The sequence below is a fragment of the Moschus berezovskii genome, chromosome 5, assembly GCF_049115385.1.
Source record: "Moschus berezovskii isolate FMDL1 chromosome 5, NW_MosBer_1.0, whole genome shotgun sequence".
Taxonomy (NCBI): Eukaryota; Metazoa; Chordata; class Mammalia; order Artiodactyla; family Moschidae; genus Moschus; species Moschus berezovskii.
In genome coordinates, this window is record NC_142464.1 from 88,678,348 (window position 1) to 88,690,909 (window position 12,562).

Genomic DNA, 12,562 nt, shown 5'->3' on the forward strand with positions numbered 1-12,562 from the left:
CAATGAACACACAGGATCGACCTCCCTTAGAATGGACTGATTGGATCTCCTTGCGGTACAAGGGACTCTCAAGAGTCTTCTCCAACACCACAGTTCAAAAGCATCAATTCTTCGGCGATCAGCTTTCTTCACAGTCCAACTCTCACATCCATACATGACCACGGGAAAAACCATAGCCTTGACTAGACTGACCTTTGTTGGCAAAGTAATGTCTCTGCTTTTTAATATATTATCAAGGTTGATCATAACTTGCCTTCCAAGGAGTAAGCGTCTTTTAATTTCATGGCTGCAATCAGCATCTGCAGTGATTTTGGAGCCCCAGAAAATAAAGTCTGACACTGTTTCCACTGTTTTTCCATCTATTTCCCATGAAGTGATGGGACCAGATTCAATGATCTTTGTTTTCTGAATGTTGAGCTTAATTACTTTACATTATTGTATTGGTTTTGCCATACATTGACATGAATCTGCCCCGGGTGTACATGTGTTCCCTATCTTGAACCTCCCTTCCACCTAATAGTGAAGAAAAAAAAAAAAGTCAGCCAATTACAGAGACATTCATTACTTCATTGTTACTAGCATCAAAAATAAAAAATAAATAAAACTACCTAAAGGACTACCAAGGAGGTGATATTTGAGGAAACTTTGGTTCATGCAAATCATTATATATTATGTAGCCTGTAAATGAATGAGCTAGATATTTTCTCTTGTAAATGAGAAAAACCAAGATGTATATATAGGCTAAAGTGTGAGCTGATTTCTTAAACATCAAAAATCAATGTATGTGTTAATATGTTTTATTATGATTATAGGAATATAGAGAAAGCTATGGAATTATATATACTGAACTATTAATTGATGCCTTGTAACTCATGAGGAAGTGACAAGCCAGAAAAAAATCAAAGAGAAAGAATGATCTGTGAAGAAAGATTAAGTGATTGTTGGTTGTGTCTCCTATCACTTCTAACTCTAACAAGAGTTTCAAAGTTAATTTGTTCATATTAACTTTGTTCTGGAAATTGTACTCCCAGGGTTCCCCCAAAGAAGCTATATCTGTCCTATATATAGATTTTACTTAGAACATATAGGACAGTCTCAAAAAGCTTCAGTCCACATACTCTTTCCCAGCTTTCACACTGACAGTTTCATCCCATTTACAATCTAGTATTTGCTATTTTTTTGTTTTTTATTTTATTTTACTTTTTTGGAAAGAAAACTTGCTGATAAAAATAGATTCATCTTTGGCTACTGTAGAACATCAGTGTTTTTCCCATCACAGCTTTCACTTCTCTTTTCACTCACACACATATTCACACACACATACATTATACACACTCTGACTTTATAAAATATCTCTCCAGTTTAGTGATTTCATTTCTCTGTAAATGAACTCATTTGTTGCTTTTAAAATTTTAAAAATAAATTGTCCTTTCATAATAAAATTGTTGAGGACACAATGAGAGGCAGAATATTTTGGAATTTAAACACAAAATTTTCTGACACTCATATTACAAATAACAGTCATAAAAGGTCAAACAAACAGAAATTAAAATCCCTGATACTTTCCTTTTCTATTATTTTGGCTGTCACTTTTAGTATAAAATTGAGATATCCTTAATAAAAAATAAAGGGAACCATTTTACTTCTGTCAACAAAATGTACAGTTCAAATTAAATTTTCTGGCCTATCATGTCTTTTTCAGTGATAGATCTGATGACTTAATGGCATTAAAGGAACTTATATTTATAACACCATTAAAATTAAGTGTGTATATGTATTTATTGGGTCAACTAAAAAGTTAGCCATAAGATGGTAGAAAAGTGAAAGTGTCAGTAGCTCAGTTGTGTCTGACTCTTTGAAACCCTGTGGATTGTAGCCCACCAGATTTCACTTCCCATGGAATTCTCCAGGCAAGAATATTGGAGTGGGTAACCATTCCCTTCTCCAAGGGATCTCTCCAACCAAGAATAGAACCTGGGTCTTCATTTCAGGCAAATTCTTTACCACCTGAGCCACCAGGGAAGCCCCATAAGGTTCTAGGGAAAAACCTAAATGAATTTTTCAGCCAACCCAATATAAACAAATAAATTTCATATATAATTTTTATATTATATATATTATTTATATTGTATGTAAGTTATATGTTACTTAAAATATGTACTTAATGTTGTTCACTTTTCCTTTCACTTCCCCATCAAAGGTGCCTTTTCTATCAAAACCATTTTTCCCTTTTCTTGTCTGATAATCTTTCTATAAATTCTGCAGTCCAAAGGAGCTTTCAGTATATTTCCTAAGAGTTTCAAATACAAAGAATGAAAATCATTTTATATCAATATTCAAACAAGATTGTTATAAATATTTGACATATCAAATATTTTTGGAAATTTTGCAGTATCATGAGTTGTCAGGGACGTTTATAGTTTCCTTGGTTCTGTCTCATCACAACAAAAATTTGAAGTGATGGACAGACAAGCGTTACAGTCCTCGGATGTACCAGTGTTACAGCTCAGTTTTATTTAGAAAGTAAAGGACAATGCATTCTTGAGGCGTGAGGGCATGCCAATCCAAAAGATGTGAAGAAAAGAGAGGCCCCTGGCCCAATTTTGGCCCCTCTTTTTATATGTGTTTTCTCCTCCCCCTGGGCCTGCCCTATGCAAATTAGCCTACCCAGGAGTGCTGTTTGTTTTACCTGAGGTCCTCACTCTGGTTCTCAGACCTTCCTTTGTACTATTTTCATAGGCTTTTCCCTTCCTTGTTTTTTAGCCACCGCCATTCTGGACTCCCTTTTTCCTATTCTAACTACCTAACATTTCCCCTCAAGAGATAGGAGGCCCAATTCTTTGGGAATAGTGGTGCCGAGGTCTTTCTGGCTACTTCCTGCTGAACTGGGATTAAAAGGGGCATTGGGCCTCCCTCTCCTGCTAGTCTCAAGCCTAACAGTCCTTATAGTAGTGTCCATCTAAGGGTGAGCGATATTTTCTGCGGTTGGCTGTAGTTTTATATATCCTTGTTGAACTGGCACTGCATGTTTTAGCTTGTTGACATGATCAGAGACAAAATGGGTTAGACAATTGATAATACATGGAGCAATCACAGGCATCATCAATATTTGATGACAGGGGAATTAGCCAACTCCAAATTTCCCATTGCCAGGAGGATCCCCCAAAGAGAGACTGTAGCCATCCCAAGAACACTCTAGCTCATTCTTTGACATCTTGTAAGGTCTGAATGTTTTTCTTGAGGACTGTGAAACTTTCTTTAACTTAGCTGGAGGTATAGACCAAGAAACACAACAACATTGTTCTGTTATGCAGCCATTCAAGATGGCTCAAGTTCCTCCTCGTTCAGGGATAAGGAGATCTATCTCCTGTCTGTTCTGGAGTACAATCTTTGCCAAGCTGTGTTGTCTCTTTAAAGCTGTCCTGAGCAATCTTATCCCCAGAAACTTAATTTTGGGGGTGTTCATTAGAATAGCCCTCATTTGTAGCTTTAAATAGGTGTGTGAGATCTCCCAGGGGCTCACAGTGTATTGAGTGTCTTCTTCTGTTTTCTTGCATGGCTTGACTCATGAGTAGTAAATCCAGGAGTCATGTCCTGGTACCTTGATTGCTGTGGGGGTAGAAAGCACTACAGAGTAGGGTCCCTTCCATGTGGGCTGGAGTTGAGCCTTGGGCCATCCATCTTTTCAGACTTTAATTAGGATTTGAGTCCTTGGAGCATATAATGGTGACTCTTTAGAATCTTTTGGGTCCTGGTTGACACCCCACAAGTGTATATCCTGTTGGAATTGCCCAATGGCCATGCTATAGGACAGGAGGGTCTGACCCTCTGGATCTATGAAGAGGTCATTGATGTAAACAAAAGGTCTTCCATATAGCATCTCATAAGGACCAAGACCAACTTGTTCCTTAGGGGCAATACGGGTGTGGAGGAGAACTATTTGTAAAGCCTCCTTCCATCCCAGGGAGGTCTTCTGGGAGGTCTCTTCTTTTTTATCTCTGATTTTAAGAATTGGTTGGCTCTCTTTACTTTCCTGAAGACTGAGGCCTCCAGGCACAATGGAGATAATAAGTAATGCCCAATGCTTTAGAGACCCCTTGGGTGACTTTAGAAGTAAATGATGTCTCATTGTCACTTTGTAATGACCTGGGCTGACCAAATCACAGAATGATTTCATGGAGGAGTTTTTTTTTTTTTTTTTTTTTAACCACCTCCTCAGCCTTCTCAGTCTGGGTGGGAAAGCCTTCAATCCATCCTGGGAATGTATCTATCAGGACTAATAGGTATTTATACCCTTGAGAAACTGTCATCTGGGTGAAGTCCATCTGCCAATCCTCTTCTGGGTTGGTCCCACATCATTGAACAGGCTGGGCCAGCTGGGATTCGAGCACCTTGGGAGTTGTTCAATTGGCAAGTGGAACAAGAAGAAACTACTTGCCTTATACTTGTTTAGAGGCCTGTTTCTCTGAAGGAACTTTCTAGTAATCTTTGGCGGGCCTTTTCCCCTAATTGAGTAGTGGTATGTAAGGAGTTAACCAACTTCCATTGGAGGTTCCCAGGCAGAAAAAGGAGTCCTTCCTTTTGGAACCACCCCAGATGATCTTGAAAACCCTCACTCTTAGCTTTAAGAGTCTCACCTTTAGTATATGAAGTTTCTGGCAAATAAGTCTGTGAAACTAAGGTGTCAACCTCTATTAGGTCATTGTTCTGTTATGCAGCTCTCTTAGCTGCCTGATCGACTGCTTGGTTCCCACGTGCCACTTCCATGCCCCTTTTTTGATGTCCTTTACAGTGGGAGACTGAAACCTCAGTGGGCAGATGAACTGCCTCCAAGAGCCTATGGATTTGATCACCATATTTGATTGAGGACCTTCAGGTGGTCAAGTGGCCTCTTTCTTTCAGAATAGCAGTGTGTGCATGTAGTACCAGAAAGGCATACTTGGAGTCAGTGTAAATGGTTACTCTTTTTCCTTTTCCCCGCTCTAAAGCTTGAGTCAGGTCTATGAGCTCAGCTAATTGGGCTGAAGTAACTTGTGACAAAGGTTTAACATCTATGGTCTCAAAATTGGAGACTACTGCATACCCAGCTCTTCTTTTTCCATCCAAGACAAAGCTGCTTCCATCAATGTACCAAATTTCTTCAGGATTGGTCAGAGGATCTTCTGACAATCCCTCTTGGGGTTTTGTCTAGTGGTCCAAGGTTTCAAGGTGAGAGGGAAAGGAAAGAGAGCCCTCGGGGGTGGGCAGGAGGGTGTCAGGGTTAAGAACCTCATGAGGGGATATAGTCAGGCCTGGATTTTTCCATTAGCATTACTAAATGGCCTCTCCCATTTAGGAGATGTTTCAGTTGGTGGCTGGTAAAAATAGCTAGTTTTCCCCCAAAAGATTTTTAAAATATCTTCTATCAGGATTGCAAGAGCTGCAAGATTTTGAAAGCAGGGAGGCCAGTCTCAGGCGGTTGGGTCGAGCTTCCTGGATAAGTAAGCTACAGGATGGGGCCCAGGTCCCAACCTTTGAGTTAATGTTCCCAAGGCTATTCCTTTTTTTTCATGGACATAAAGTTGGAATGCTTTTTCTGGGTCTGGCAACCTCCAGGCAGGTACTTTAGTTAAAGCCTGTTTTAGTGTTGCCTCTGCCTTCTTTTGAGGAGTTCCCCACATCAGTGGGATTGAATAATCCTGTCCCTTCAAGCTTTCATATAAGGGCTGGGCAATTAGACCATAGTTGGATATCCAGATTCTACAGTACTTAGTTAGTCCCAGGAAAGCTCACAATTGTTTTCGAGTCATGGGGGAGAGCAACTGGAGGATTCCTTGTACTCCATCAGAGGATCACCTCCTGGACCCGTGTGTAATCTGAACTCCCAGGTAAGTGACCTTTGTCTCAACCATTTGTGCCTTAGCATGAAAGACTTTATATCCCCTCTCTACCAAAAAGTTTAGAACCTGAGTTGCATGTTGTTGGGCATTTTTCTCATCTGGAGAGCAAATTAGTAGGTTATCTATGTATTGTACGGAGAAGGCAATGGCAAGCCACTCCAGGACTCTTGCCTAGAAAATATCATGGACTGAGGAGCCTGGTAGGCTGCAGTCCGTGGGGTCGCTAAGGGTCGGACAGTACTGAGCGACTTCACTTTCACTTTCACACTTTGGAGAAGGGAATGGCAACCCACTCCAGTGTTCTTGCCTGGAGAATCCCAGGGACAGGGGAGCCTGGTGGGCTTCCGTCTATGGGGTCACACAGAATCGGACACGATTGAAGTGACAGCAGCAGCAGCAGCAGCTATGTATTGTAATGTTTTCCCATTAGGTCCCAGGTCCAGATTTAGGAGATCCCAGCTAAAAGCCTGCCCAAACAGGTAGGGGCTATCTCTGAACCCCTAAGGTAATACTGTCCAAGTCATCCGTTAATATTTTTCTTCTGGAGCTTCCCACACGAAGGCAAAAAGATATTTGGATTATTTTGCCAGTGGTATGCAAAAGAATGCATCTTTGAGATCCAAGACTGTAAACCACTTGGCACTGGGTGGGATTTCTCCCAAGATTACATAGGGATTGGATACTGTGGGATGGAGGGGGAATACAGCTTCATTTAAGATCTAGAGATCTTGAACCATTCTCCAGGTTCCGTCCTTTTTATTTACAGGGAGGATTGGGGTGTTACACAGTGAATTGGTGGTAATAGCTCACAGGCAAGGAATTTATTTATTAGAGTCTGTAAGGTCAAGGTAGGTCGACCTCCTGGGAACCTCAGACTGGAGTTGGGCATCCCAAAGGTCTCCAGCATGACCAGTGCTGGGTAGGATTAACAGGTTGCAATTTTAACTTATTGTCCATTTGTTAACCACAGATGGGAATAGATATCATGACGTAAAGCAATCCAAGCCTGTGCCCTGAGACTGGGAACCTGGTGAAGCAGCCATAAGACTTATCCTCTTATTGCTCTGAGGGAATGTAGGTCACTGATTTCCTCCCCTAGTCTTCCATAAGAGCAGTTTTGGGTGTTTCCAATGGTAAGCATTTTATTGTTATAGACCCACTTTAGGTAACAGCAGAAGTAATGACAAAGGAGTGGGTTATCTTGTCCTGTTAGGGGCATTAGAGTATTTTAATGATAAGCAGGGTTAAGGGATGGTGCCTACAAGGGGGCAGGGTCCCGATTGTAGGAGTTAGTAAGTGGCTTAAGAACAAATTGATCAGAGGCAACAGACCAGATGTTTCATAAAAGTGGAGTGTAGATTTGAAACAGGGGTATGTTTGTAACTTTAGGAGAAGGGTGGTAAGAGTTTGGGCCCAAAAGCCTTGTAGGGCTAAATCCCAAAGTGGCAAACATTATCCCTGGAAGTCCAATTCCCTTGAAGGGATGCCACCAACAGATGGACTTCCAGAAGGCATAGTGTTTCTGTCACCTGCCCTAATGGGTTCACTGAAAGAAGCTGTTGTTGCACATGTTGTAGGAAACATGAAAGATGAAGGCCTGAGTATCTAGAAAGATTGGATACTATACAGTATTTTCCTCCCAAATGTCACCTATTTTCTGGTTTTCCCTCCAGAAAATTGTAGAAGAATTGTGGCCCCAGACTGGGCTCAGGATAAGGGCATGAACCAGGAAGGAAGGGGACAGGGCACAACTTTTGAAAGAATGACATAGCCCAAGGATATAACATAAATTGATTAAAATCAAATGGGTCCAAGATGACAAGTCATATTCAGCTAAATCTTGATCCTCAATCTGAAAGCTAAATGACATACCCAGAGGGACCAGGACAGTTCCAGCTCATCTCAGTTAAGTCACTTAGTCCTGTCCAACTTTTTGCGACCCCATGAACCACAGCACACCAGGCCTCCCTGTCCAGCACCAACTCCCAGAGTCCACCCAAACCCATGTCCATTGAGTCAGTGATGCCATCTAACCATCTCTTCCTCTGTCGTCCCCTTCTCCTCCTGCCCTCAATCTTTCCCAGCATCAGGGTCTTTTCAAATGAGTCAGCTCTTTGCGTTAGGTGGCCAAAGTATGGAGTTTCAGCTTCAACATCAGTCCTTCCAATGAACACCCAGGACTGATCTCCTTTAGGATGGACTGGTTGGACCTCCTTGCAGCCCAAGGGACTCTCAAGAGTCTTCTCCAACACCACAGTTCAAAAGCATCAACTCTTCGGTGATCAGTTTTCTTTATAGTCCAACTCTCACATCCATACTTGACTACTGGAAAAATCATAGCCTTGACTAGACTGACCTTTGTTGACAAAGTAATGTCTCTGCTTTGTTATATGCTGTCTAGGATGGTCATAACTTTCCTTCCAAGGAGTAAGTGTCTTTTAATTTCATGGCTGCAGTCACCATCTGCAGTGATTTTGGAGCCCCCCAAAATAAAGTCAGCCAGTGTTTCCACTGTTTCCCCATCTTTATGCCATGAAGTGATGGGACCAGATGCCATGATCTTAAGTTTTCTGAATGTTGAGCTTTAAGCCAACCTTTTCACTCTCCTCTTTCACTTTCATCAAGAGGCTCTTTAGTTCCTCTTCTCTTTCTGCCATAAGGGTAGTGTCATCTGTATATCTGAGGTTACTGATATTTCTCCTGGTATCTTGATTCCAGCTTGTGCTTCCTCTAGCCCAGCATTTCTCATGTTGTACTCTGCATATAAGTTAAATAAGCAGGGTGACAATATACAGCCTTGACGTACTCCTTTTCCTACTTGGAACCAGTCTGTTGTTCCATGTCCTGTTCTGACTGTTGCTTCCTGACCTGCATACAGGTTTCTCAAGAGGCAGGTCAGATGGTCTGGTATTCCCATCTGTTTCAGAATTTTCCTCAGTGCAGCAGCTGCACTTTGATGGAGCAGCTATGAAGAGATATACTACATCCAAGGTAAGAGAAGCCCAAATAAGATGGTAGGTGCTGAGAGAGGGCATCAGAGGGCAGACAAACTGAAATCAATCACAAACAACTAGACAATCTGATCACACAGACCACAACCTTGTCTAACTCAGTGAAACTAAGCCTTGCTGTGTGGGGCCACCGAAGATGGATGGGTCATGGTGGAGATGTCTGACAGAATGTGGTCCACTCAAGAAGGGAATGGCTAACCAGTTCAGCACTCTTGCCTTAAGAACCCCATGAACAGTATGAACAGTATGAAAAGGACACTTCCAAGGCACTGTCAAAGACTGAGGAATGGGTAGTTCCCCAATTGTTGAAATGATTCTCCCACTCATTAACATATGAAACCACCCAGCCAGGTAAAACTAACCACACCACATTCCATGGTCCTAGCACTCTCTTCTGCAATGGCCCACACCCTATGAAGTGTGCTTCTCCCTAAATCAGAACAAATCCACCTCTTACCTTTCGCTGTGTCTCTGAATTTTGCAATGAGACATCAGAGCCAGAGCTTCATTAGGTCCTGAAGTCAGGCACCATGGGTTTTGGCCAGACTTAAGTCCCAGGAGACAGGAACTTAAGGATGGGAGGAAAAAGCAGTGGAAAAAACGTACAGAGGAATCCCCTTCATAACCTGCCACAAAATCTGCTAAATACCTGACCTGTGCTCATAGTTTTCATTGGCCTGATCATTGACACAAATAAGATTATGAACAGAAGAACCCCCACCTGCTTGGGCATCAGCTACTGGGGCCCAGCAGATAGTGGAGCCTTTGGGACACACTGAGGAGTAGCCTCTGACAGAGTCCCTCAGTTGCACCCACTGCTGCTTACGTGTTCAGGTGGGGGGCTGGGGAGAGGTGTGGGGTGGGGGATGAGGTTGGCTTGAGGAAACAAGAAACAAGAGATTGTAAAGGAATTAAGACTTTGTTAGGTCTTCCAGCCATAGGAGTGAGGACCTCCTACCTTAACCAGAGGTCTTCTGGAATCTGAGACTGAGCCACGTGAGCTTCACTGAGTTTGCTTCTCATGTCCCAGTTTCTAGCACACTGAGCTTCTTGTCACTTCCCCTGTGCTTGGTTGTCTTTAACCGTGGGAAGTTTTGCCAAGTTGGGCTCAAGCTGTGTTGGCCTCCTCTTTGTGGGGGCCAATCAGAGTTTGAATCAGCCAGGTTAAATTGGAGAAATGGCACCATAGATGTTGGAGGAGTTTGTAATTTCTTCGGTTCTGTACCATCACAACAAAAATTTGAAGCAATGGACGGACCAGCGTTATAGCCCTCGGATGGACCAGTGTCACAGCTCCGTGTTACAGCTCAGTTTTATTTAGAAAGTAAAGGAAAATACATCCTCAAGGCATGAGGGCAAGCCAACCCAAAAGACATGAAGAAAAGAGAGGCTCCTGGCCCAATTTTTGCTCCTCTCTTTATATGTGTTTTCTCCTCCCCCTGGGTCTGCCCTATGTAAATTGAGCTAGCCAAGAATGCTGTTTGTTTTACCTGAGGTCCTTACTCTGGTCTTCAGACCTTCCTTTGTTCTATTTTTTTTCAGGTTTTTCCTTTCCTTGTCTCTTAGCCACCACCATTCTGGACTCCTTTTTTTATTCTAACCACCTACAATTTTAGGCCAACCCAATATAACCAAATAAGTTTCATATATAATTTTTATATTATCTATATATAATTTATGTTTTATATAATTTATATATTACTTAAAATATATACTTAATGGTGTTCACTTTTTCTTTCACTTCCCCATAAAAGGTACCTCTTCCATTAAAACCATTTTCCCCTTTTCTTGTCTGATGATCTTTGAATAAATTCTGAAGTCCAAAGGAGCTTTCAGTACATTTCCTGACAGTTTCAAGCACAAAGAATAAAAATCATTTTATATCAATATTCAAACAAAATTGTTACAAATGTTTGACATGTGAAATATTTTTGGAAATGTTGCAGTAATCATGAGTGATTTAATTTAGGCATCAAGATCTGCATGGAGTCCTTTTAAATCCCTCAGAGTAAGCCACTAGTGACACTGCTTATATAAGATCAAATATGAATCAGGCAAAGCTATGAAAAATATTGATATTCTTAAAGTGTTTTTAAATATGTAATTCCTGTCATAAGAATGGTGCTTAGATCAACATTATTCAGTTAAAATTTACATGGTAGCACAAAATTACCAGTAACCACAATATTGTTACTAGCACAAATTAATTCCAAATCAAAAATTTTGACTATATTCAAAATTTCTTCTTATTGAACAAAATAAGGAACACAATTTTAAAATCTCACTTTCATTTGCATTTGTGAAAATTAGGCACCTTAAAGTATGGCTATGTAACTTTTGAAAACTATTTTAGTGTTCTCCCTAAGCATTGAGCAATTCATTATTCATTTTAATATTGAAAGAATGCAAACAAAAGCCATCATTATTAATCAATTAACATTATTGTAATCACATTAATCTCTTCTTTAAAGAAAGCTACAGAATTTAAATTTTACATCCTGATTTAGATTCTTGCAAATTGCATATACTTTCATTAAAGAAATAAACTACTCAGAATGTTGCTTGTGTGCCTGCCTTATGGATAAATGCCAGTATCCTTTGCAGATGAGAGAGGAAGGTTGCAAATAAGTCATAACTTTCTCAATATTAAGAGTTGTTATCTGCTAGAAAATGTCCTCCAGCCTACCCTACGGTGATAAATTGCAAAGTGATGGTGCATACAATGGCAAGGTATCAGTAGCCTGAAGAAGCACAGGAATGTAGTAGGTCATCATTTCCATTTTTATTAGAATTTTTTTTTCCTCAGAGCATCTTCTTTTCAGCATTAACCAAGCCGCTTTTGAGCTCTAAGTCCTTGAGCAGATATAATTTCCAAGTTGTCAAGTGCTTCTTTATGAACTTTTAAAAAATTTCATCCAGGAATTTTTTAAAGTGCTACCACATTTTTTTCCTTAAGAAAACATTTACAAAGACTAGAATATAAAAGTAATTTCTCTTTAAAATGCATATGCATTATGGGCCATATTCAAATTAAAAAAAAAATTATATCAGAGAATGTCATCTGATAATTCTTAGTCTATTCTATTTATTGTATTGGTTTATTTGTTGTTCATTCATTTACTGGATGTAAGGCATCTAACTAAAATAATTATTTTAGAAAAAAAGAATTTATAAACTGACAAAAGGCAATAGGCAAATGGGAATAATTTTTTCCTGGCAAGAACACTGGAGTGGGTTACCATTTCCTCCTCCAATGTGTGAAAGTGAAAAGTGAAAGTGAAGTCGCTCAGTCCTGTCCGACCCTTAGCGACCCCACGGACTGTAGCCTACGAGGCTCCTCCATCCATGGGATTTTCTAGGCAAGAGTACTGGAGTGGCTTGCCATTGCCTGGAACTGCCAGGCTCAAATAAACAAAGACCTGATATCAAGCATACAGTTTTCAGCTTTTCTGAAAGATATTTGTTCCTACAATTTTTCCATTAGCTCTAACATTTATAAGACTTGACGAACATTTTATTGGACAAGGAACCATTTTCCTAGCATGGATTTACTCATATATGTAATGCTAGAGTGATTGAGGTCCTGTCTTGCTTCATTTCCTCAGTGATTGAAAATAAGCATGACATTAATAATTATTAGAACTATATTAACTCTACGGTTGTGTACATAAA